A 9,430-nucleotide genomic window follows, 5' to 3' on the forward strand; every position below is an offset into this window, starting at 1 on the left:
TTATTGGAAAATTTACATATGGAAAATATCATAAGAAAGTAAAACCTGAGATATACGTAAATCATCAAACTAACCATTTATCACAAAATATTACTTCATGTATATAAAATTGCATTATAAAAATGCACCTGAGATGTTTTGTGGTACAGTAAAGTACAGTACACTGCATTAATGTTATAAAGGTTTTTTCTTCTTGATAAAAATAAACATACAATTGTTTGTTTCAGCTTCTTCCTATCTGCTTCCTGATAGCCCACTGAGTTCAGTTCAGTCACTGATATAGGGTAACAGTGAGCAATGCCCTTCAGAATGGTGTGCGAGCCAAATCAAACAACACATGGGGCTTTCTAATGGTTATGCTCCCCCTGCCTATTGCCAGAGTTGAGCCTTTGTGCTATTCAGCTGACCATATTTAATGTGCTTATTTTTGAATCGGTTTAGTTGTTGCACAGCAGGGGGACCTACTAGCCATGAGTGTCCCTGTTATTGCTTGCACTTTCCCTGGCCACGGGCCAGTTATCAAGTATTTGTCTTGATAACTTCCATGTTTGGCCTGTTAACCTTTTTTTATTTCTTTAGCAATAAAGTAACAGTGACTACATTTAAAAATCCAATTGCTGTTATAAACCTTTAAATTAGAAAAAGAAAAGAAAATTATGAAGCCTTGAAATGGCTTCCACAGTAGGTGCTGCTAGCAGACATTTTATTTTAGTGCCCTTTATTGTGAATTTTTTTTTTTAAATGTTTGTGTACTTTAATAAGTGATGATGCATTTTGCTGATTCTATTCTTGGAATTCAAAACCTGTTGTTCTGGGCTGAGCCCTATCTGATAACAAACTGAGCAGGCAGTGTGTTTTACCCTTGTGGCTTAGTGTTACATTAACATTTGGAGCTCAAGGGCAGTGGCACACTTCACACTTCAGGATATCCGATGCCAAGGTGCTCGGTCTTCTCAGAACTATTTACACGTAGCTCAGATTTGTTGACACAGCAGTCATCGGGACGCTTTAAATCCTTTGACATGAGCCGTGATGTTTTACTTGGGAATCAGATGAACCATTTTTGAAGCAATTGTGGACAGCCTTTGTGCCATGTCTAATGATATAATTTTAGGTGTCTGGTACACAGTGACAGCAACTACTAGCTTCAGTATCACTCTTCTAGCACACAATGATACCAAAGACGGGTGTAGTAAACATGCAGTTCTTGGCAAGGTGGTGCTGAATTGTGTCCCAGTTCTCTTGGGATGTATTCGCTGGTTGAATGTTGAAGGAGCTGGGAAAAATCCAGGTATATGTGAGCTAATTCAACACTGATATATGATTCTGACAGACAAAGGGCTCAGTATGCAGACATTTTGCCCCAGGGAAGGTCCATGAATAGCACTTCATTCCTAACCCATGCTCAGTTCACACAGCAGCAGTTGCAGTCCAATTTCAGAAGGCAACTCCACAAGAAGGGCAAATGACCCAGTCCGAGGCTAAGATCAGTTGTATACCTCACTGCAAGCTGAATATGGAGAACAGTCTAAACAGAGTCCTCTCAGTTCAGCACTGTGTCTGAAAGGACTCCGGACAAACAGCATGGGTGATGAGGTACTAGCTGTGGCACATGCATTAGGGATGCAGGTGTGTGCTGGGGCTGTAACATGATACAGCCCGGGCCCTATGGGTGAAACAATATTGTCTGCATCAGGAGAATTTATGCTTTATGCATCATCAAGGCATCGTCTCCTCTGAGTCTATCGGTAAATCTCTGCTAAAGAGCGGGCCACAATCTCATCATCACCCTTAACAGAGGATTCCTTACCAAATACTAGTCTTACAAAAAACATGTATTGGCATTTAAATATGCAGCAAGATAATCACTTTTACAGGGAATGTCATTTCTGTATTATCAAAATCTGTACATTCCAGTCCATAAAACTTGTATATTGTATGAGTGGTTTGCGCTGTTCATCCCTCATCTGTATCCATGTATTCATTAAATGGGACCATGCTTTTGGCTTTAGAATTGATATACAGTGGCCAAGACCGTCCCATCTGTGATCTGGACTCACATGACCCTCAAGTCCATCGTTCCAGTCACAACATGACACGTGACCCCGAATGCTACCTGTAAGGGAAGCTCTGTCTGTCTGCTGCCAGGAAAGCCAGTAAAGTCTGACTTAATTTAAAGTCATTGGGTTTGCGTGGACCTTTGAAACCTCTGAAAATGGCTCAGACCATGCCTTTATACAACTTTATCCTCCAGGTTTTGTGAAAGCTTTTGGTCTTCACAGTTGAATCTTTGCTTGCTTGCCAAGGCACATGCATTTCTTTTCTGAAATCACGTGAGTACTATTATTGTAGCAGTTACATCATTTTGGATTGCCAAATTGTTAAACCAAATTAGATATTATAGGCCAAAAGTATTAAGCCACCTGTGATTTAAAAAAAAAAAAAAACTTCAGGTCAAGAAGAATTCAGTTACTATGTACACATTTATTAAATAACAAACCAAAGTAGAAACTTTTTGTTAAATGTCTACCTACAATAACACAAAATAATAAAAAAAAATAATCTTAGACACAACTTTTCTCGAAATGTCCTCCTTCGGCTTTAATTACAATTAAACAAGTCTAACCAATCATTTTGCAAAGTAGGAGATGGGGGGGGGGGGGGTGGAGGGGTAATTCAATTGAGTGAAATCTTATCTACCGTAAGTTTCTTTTTTTAAACCACAGGTAGCCTAATATCTTCAGCCTGTAGTGCAAGTAAAATATGCACTAAAGCTGCCAGAAATATGCAAAGAAAAAACGAGTCAGGCTTAGATGTGTGGGGCCAAGTAAGCATATTTGTGTATTTCTAACAGTTAGAAATAGCAAAGAAGCTTAAGATGTCATGTGTAGTGTTCAGTACACACTCAAAAGGATCCAGCTGATGGGCAGTAATGTTAACAAGTGAAGACCAGAAAGATGAAGAGGCAGAAGGCAAATGTATTGTGTTGTCTAGCAAAAGAAAACATCATATAACTGCAGGAAGAACTCAGTGCAACTAAAGAGAAACCAGTTTCCCTGTCTGCAGTGAAATGGCAACTATTATCTGCTAGTCTAAAAGGATGTGTATCACATCTAAGCCTAACTCCTTCTTTACCACACACACTCATATATATATATGTGTGTGTGTACAAATATACATGTAGTATAACATCTGGGACTAGCACTAGTTGAAGTGCTTCAATACATTAACAAGGACATCTGTTTCTGACTGATTGCCATAATGGAAAATTGATGGCGTCTTAATGACATATTGATATTTTAACTTTGGCAAAATTCTCCTTGGGGAGGAGGAAGAGGGAGAGAGAGAGAAAGAGAGAGAGAGAGAGAAAAAAATCCCATAAAAATTTGAAATGGCCTTCGGACCATGTGTTGGTTTTGATCTATCTGACCTTTCTAAGCTGTGTTTCTTTTTACCCCCCTCTACAGTCTCCATCACCCCTCCCCCTCCTCTGTCCTCCATTGTCTCAGCTCCTGTATGATGGCCACGGTGCCTCGGGTTCCACTCTGGACCCGGCGCTTCAGAGGAAGAGGTCAGCAGATAAGCTCCTTCAAGTTCACAGCTCAGCCGAACAAAAATGGCTGCGAGTCTTTAGCTGCTCATTAGGGCGCGGTGTCAAGAGTGATGAACTTTCTCAGAGCACCGACGCCGGTTTTGAGTCGGGTTACACCCTCATGCCTTGGTACAGGTTTAGCTTGACGAGCTCATTCACGGCACCTCCAAAGATTAGGGCTCCGGGGCTTTGATGTGTTTGAGGTCTGCCTCTTGTGTGCCTCTTGATCCCCTAAAAAATGCTCTGGTGTCCTGGTGAGATGGCGATGATAACATGGCTGACGGCTCGTCAGGATACGATCACTGAGACCAAGTACCAAAAAGAGGCACAAACCTAAAATATATATATATTTAACATTACATTTACGACCATGGGCTGGATGACATTAGCTTATTATATGTAGTCTATATTTTTAGCGTAGTTGTTGTAATCAAATTCTGAGGAGAAAAAAAAAATTGATTAATTCATATAAGATAAAGTTTCAGGCTTGAAGGAAACCTATTTACCGCTTAGTACAGAAACAGCAACCCTGGTCTCCCAAATAGGATATGAACAGGAGTCTCATCACTGCACAAAAATATTCTTCAAGAGGATAGTACTTATCCGACTTACATAAGCATTCCAGCCAAACAGACATAGCTAAAAGGTAAACACGCAAGACTAGTATGGGCTCATAACCACTATATCTGCATGTTATGTACGTGTGTGCGTGTGTGTGTGTGTCCGTATTCTGTATTGTCTGTATTGATGCAGAAATCTATGGGCTTTTGAGTGAACGCATCCGTTCCCATGCTCTGAGCTCCTCTGGGAAATCCAGAACAACACGCAGAGACTCCATCATCAGCGAGCGCCGCGCTTGTCCTCACACTGGCAACCTCACAAAGCCGGCCTTAGATAAATGACAGAGGCACAAAGAAAACACAGGTGGCTTCGGACCACCTGGAAACCCACCAGGAAGAGGAGGCCAGTGATGGAAAGGCGCCCTTTGAACTCTCCCGAGAGAGCAGCAGCCCAGGAGCGCATCGCTGCTCGTCCTCAGGCCTAGCGCCTGTCACCGCCAGTGCCTTCACAGTGTTTCACAGATGTGACGGAGAACACTTCTTAAAGATTTTAAAGATTTCAGAAACACCCTTTAGGACCGACTGCTCTCTTGTTGTAGATCTCAACCTGCTGCAATCGGTTTTCTGATGTTATAAGATGATTCCTGACTCTGATTTTGTCCCTCTCGAGTGCAATATGTTTCTAAAGTGTATTAAGCGTACGGGTTAAGGGCATGTGATCACATAGTGTTGTCATCAGTCACAATCCGGAAATTAATGAAGAAAATATGAACATTTAAAATGCCAAATGTTAAAAGCTCACAATAAAGTAGGCTAATGGTACTATGTAGGATACCTAAAAAATGTTTTTGTGAAAAAGGCAATCAAAAGATACAGTGTAATGATAATAATGTATTCAAAGTAATTCCCGGCTGAGCGCTCTCTCTTTCGCCTAACTCTACTTTTTGATGCATGTGTACTTTTTGTAGTATATTCTTATTTAATGACTGTGACTACCGAGAAAGCCAACAGACAAGACAAAAGGCATTTGCTTTTTCGTCTTATATCCTCTTCTGTGTGTGCGTGCGTGTGTGTGTGCACATGTGTGTATGTATTTGTGTATGCATATTACAATATGTCAGATTTTAGATTGTTTAGGTTAAGCATTCTCAGTTTCATTTTTTTCACTGGCATTTTATTATAGTTTACTAATATGTTTTTGTACTCTTCTTTCCCTTATAGTTTCAGTTTATATTTACAATCATTATTAATATTTAGAAAACTTTGACTCAGCACTCACACCTGAAGACTTTTTAAAAATTTGATTCATCAACATTTTCCTTCATTGGTCTGCACTAATTCTTGTGATCAGAAATGTTGTTATTTGCATGTTTTATTTGCTGCTGTATAATGATCCTAATTTCACAATACCTGTATAAGAAGAAGGTCAGTGATTTCTGAGCAACCCATTTCTATAGCTTGTTCAAAGTTCAGTTCAATTCAGCTTTATTTGCATAGTGCTTTTTACAGAGACACTGTCACATAGACCTTTAACAAAAAAACAAAACAAAAAAAACCCAAAAAAACACAGGCCTGAACCCACAAAAAGCGAGAAATTGCTGCGAGAACACACACTCCCCAGTGGGAAGAAAAACACTCAAATGGTGGTGAGAAAAACTCCTCAATGGGAAGAAATCTTGAGAGGAAACAACTTATTGACTGGGAGCCCATCCTCTGCTGGACAGCCCAGTATAATAGAGCTGCATTCATTAAACAAAATTGTGTTTTTTTTTGTGAAACACTTCAAAAACACACTGGAGAACTGTTGCATCTTGCACATTAGCTTGTTTATATTAGCTTACGCATAACATTTTTTATGAAATAGACCGCAGTCTTGGCAGGGTCAGCCCATTGTGAATGAGGTCATATTGAAAAATGGGATATTGGTTTTGGAAAATTTGTTTGGAAGATTCAGCAGTAGGTCCTCATTGCCTATACTGTCATTGTGTTGAGAGCTTAAGACCTAATGGATATGAAAATGAAGATATGTCAAATCTAATCTTATTGGATGGATTAGTAGAATAATTGGCTTAGCGTTTTAAATGGAATATTCATATGTAGCTCAAAGTTATCGTAATAATTGAAGATCTAGATTAATTAGCTGATCATACATCATTATCTCACACCAAATTTTCATTATCAGCAGTAAGATCATTGTATAAAATTTTAAATTCCACAAAAATTGATCTTGCTCCTTTTGTATGGCCCCCTTGCCAATAACTTTGGAAGGATATAAATTCGCAATTAACTGAATCGTTACGCTTGCAATTCCGATTACATGCCCCTCTTTCAAAAGGTTTCGCCACGATCAAGATTAATTTCCACCATAAACACACATTTCTGTCTGCCTTTGAACTGGAGGGGATGCCTTATGTAATGACCCTATCCATTCTGCCTTTCAATCCCGCTGAACTTTGATTCAGACAGCTCAATCCCTGGATCAACTTTCGACTGTATGGGGAACCGTGGAGCCCGTGGGGGTTTTTTTTATAGGGGAGCTGTGCTTGGTCAACGTTGATGGCAATTTCACCGCTTTGCAACCTTCCCACTTTTCCATGTGTCAATTTGCAGCAGTAGCCAGATCAAAACTAAAGAATGGAGCAGAGTAATAATGTTCTGATGGGATTAGCAGGCCCGGAAATCAGTCCCAATAACAAGTGCAGCTGAGTTTTATCATCTCCTACTGTGGGAGTGAGATAATCCATCCTTACTTCATAAGGAATAGTAGTGGTACATGTACACAGTTAAATGCAGAAGTGTTGGGGCAGTTCAGCCAAATTGGGTGTTTTCCCTCTGTACGGATCAAATTTGTATTTCAGATCATACAATAACTATTAAGCTAAATTCACAATGTCTGCATTTATTTCACATGCTTTTCTACACATACATTGAATTAAATTATGATAATGCCATTCGATGAGCTAAGTCTCCCTGTTCCAAGTCAGCATAAGTATTGAGACAAATGCAAGAGAGAGCCAGATTGCTGAGTATGACATCCAAAAAAGCTATTGGTTGATGAAAGAAAATAAATAAATAATGTATTGTAGAATGTTTGTGTACTCCAAAGTCAACAGTATGGAACGTCTGAAAGAAGAAACAAACCACTGGATGACATCGGATTCACCAGCAATCAGGCTGTCTGCAGAATACATCAGAAAATGATGACAGGATGATTATAAGTGTGATATTATTTTAAAATCCTAAATTATCAGCTTGAGTAATCGCTAATAATCTCCATACATCTCCATTAGGGGAGAAAGTATCACAAGGCACTGTGTGCTCAAGACTGAGAGAGCCAAATTATGAAGTCTACATTTCCAAATGTAAACCACTCATCAGAACAGAAAGGGGAAGTTGGAATTTGCAAAAAAAATTACGATAAGCCTGATGAGTCGGAAACAAGTGTTATGGACAGATGAGATAAAGATAAACATTTAATAGAGCGATGAAAAGGTGAAAATGTGGAGAAAGAGAGGGAATGCTCTGGACCCTCAGCATAGTACTTGATTTGCTAATCATGGTGTGGGCAGTGTGATGGCTTGGGCCTGTATGGCTGCATCTGGAACCGGTTCAGTGGTCTTTATTGATGATGTAACCAGCGGTGGCAGCAACAGTATGACAGGTGAAGTGTACAGAAATTTGTTATCCACCAATATTCAGAGAAATGCCTCCAAACTCATTAGACTCATTCTCCTGCAGCAAGACAATCTCCCAAAAACATACAGTCAACTCAGGAGCTTATCAGAAAGAAAAGGTGAAAGTGTTTGTCATGGTCCATTCAGTAATCATGTTTAAGCCCTGCTGAACATGCTTTTCACTTGCTCGAAAGGAAACTGAAGTCTTAAACCCCGGCAAAGACACAGCAACTGAAAGGGCAGAGGAAAAAGCTTAGCAGGGCATCTGAAACAATCACATCATAAACCAAGGGATGTCCATGAGTCACAGACTTTATGCAGTCATGAAATGTAAGGGGTATGCAAGGAAATATTGACCTGGCAAGTCACTGAATTTGTCAAAACTTACTTTTTACTCATCTTATGCTGACTTGAAATTGGGGGACTTGACTCTGTGAATGGCATTGTGGTAATATAGTTCAATGACAATGTCTGTTAATATAGTTCAATGTCTAAATAAATAAATAACTAAATAAATACAGACATCCATTATCTCATGCCTACAGAAAATGTAATTTCCATTAGCATTATGTCACATACCATGCCAGGTCTTGCTAAAATTGTCCAAGGCCTTCATAACACATCTTACTAGAAGTCCTCTCATACCATTACAATTGAACAAACACAGGTAAACCAAAAAGAGAAGCTCTTGTGTAAATATGAGCCATTTTCACTGAAGATGAAGAAGAACATTCTTGATGTCTCGACAAGCTGACTGATGCTTGACTTGCTTCTCCTACCCCCACGCTGGCGGTCATGGCTTTACTACAGCAGGAAAGCACTGACTCTCCAAAGAGCCTCGTCTCTTCCTCAGGACTGCTTTCAGCTCTGTGACGGTGTTTAAGTATAAATCTTCCCATCCAATGAAGGCTGTCTGCAAGTGACTTCAACGACTATCATAAAAGTGAAACAGACAGTCTTAATTGGAGTTCCAGACTCAAGGAAACACAACTAAAATATTAGCATAATTTCACGGACGACAGAGGAAATTGTTAAAACATGTGAGCTCCCGATATGTCTGCAGTTCAATGTGCGCAATGGCTGGCTCTTGAGTGCCACCCAGTGATGGATTTACCAGAAGTAGAACCTGGAGAATACAGGAAGACAGCTAACTCAACGGTGTGATTGTACAATTTAGTCTTGAGTGCTTCAATACTGAGATGAAAATAAACACAAAATTTCACCTGAATAAACTATTTTGAAGGAATCCAGGCAGATCTGTGCTCTGGAACTTTTTCCCTTTACAGCAATTTAGACTTTTCACCTAATTATGACAAATATCTGCCTTATTAGCTTAATGTTTGCACCACATATGGTGGATGTAATTTCTTTCTTTCTTTCTTTTTCTTTCTGTATTTCTTTCCTTCCTTCCTTCGTTTCTTCCTTGTTAATTATTGATGATACAAGTTCTAAAGTAACACGAGTGTCTGTAGGGTAGTGATGTGTGTTGTAACAGACCACAGATCCAATCCATAGGAAACACACCTGACAATACTGAATATCTTTCATCAGCAAACAGCTCTGCCTTCTTGAAAACAGAAAGCCAGACCTGCAAAGTGTGGCAT

Source organism: Anguilla rostrata, chromosome 4 (assembly GCF_018555375.3).
Source record: "Anguilla rostrata isolate EN2019 chromosome 4, ASM1855537v3, whole genome shotgun sequence".
Taxonomy (NCBI): domain Eukaryota; kingdom Metazoa; phylum Chordata; class Actinopteri; order Anguilliformes; family Anguillidae; genus Anguilla; species Anguilla rostrata.